Below are 573 nucleotides of genomic sequence, written 5' to 3'. Positions count from 1 at the left end.
CTCTCTCTCTCTCTCTCTCTCTCTCTCTCTCTGTCACTTACCTCGCAGAAATTCGCTGTCTTCATACCATCATTACTTGAAGGATAAATTTCGTCCGAGTTGAAATTTTGCTTATACTTTGAATCATAATTTTAGGACGTATATAAACTCTAAAGGTTTATAATTAGAACGTATGTAGACTCTAGATTTATAATAGGTTCTAATCTAATGAATTGAGTTCTTACGTTGAGCCTGTAAATGGCAGTTATTGGAAAATTTATTATTTTTAGGATAAAAAAAATAGAATTTCTCTGAATAGAAGCTGTAGATTAAGTAATATTAAAAGAGGTCCTATTTGACTGTTTAAGTATCAAAATAAGTTTATAAGGTTTAATTGAAGTTGGAAGAGTTTCAAAGTAAGATTAAAATTTCGATTCGCGTCTGTGAAAAAACAATACGAAGACACTTCACGTTCCCGTGTAACAAATTTCGATAAAATAGGGTTTGTTTTTCTTTTAAAAAAATAATATCTGAATAAAAAAAACTGTAACACTTTCATCACCGATTTACTCGCGCACTTGGTCGATACCCGGT

The sequence above is a fragment of the Trachymyrmex cornetzi genome, unplaced genomic scaffold, assembly GCF_001594075.2.
Source record: "Trachymyrmex cornetzi isolate Tcor2-1 unplaced genomic scaffold, Tcor1.1 scaffold2029, whole genome shotgun sequence".
In the NCBI taxonomy this organism is placed as follows: domain Eukaryota; kingdom Metazoa; phylum Arthropoda; class Insecta; order Hymenoptera; family Formicidae; genus Trachymyrmex; species Trachymyrmex cornetzi.
Note: the sequence above shows the minus strand (reverse complement) of the source record.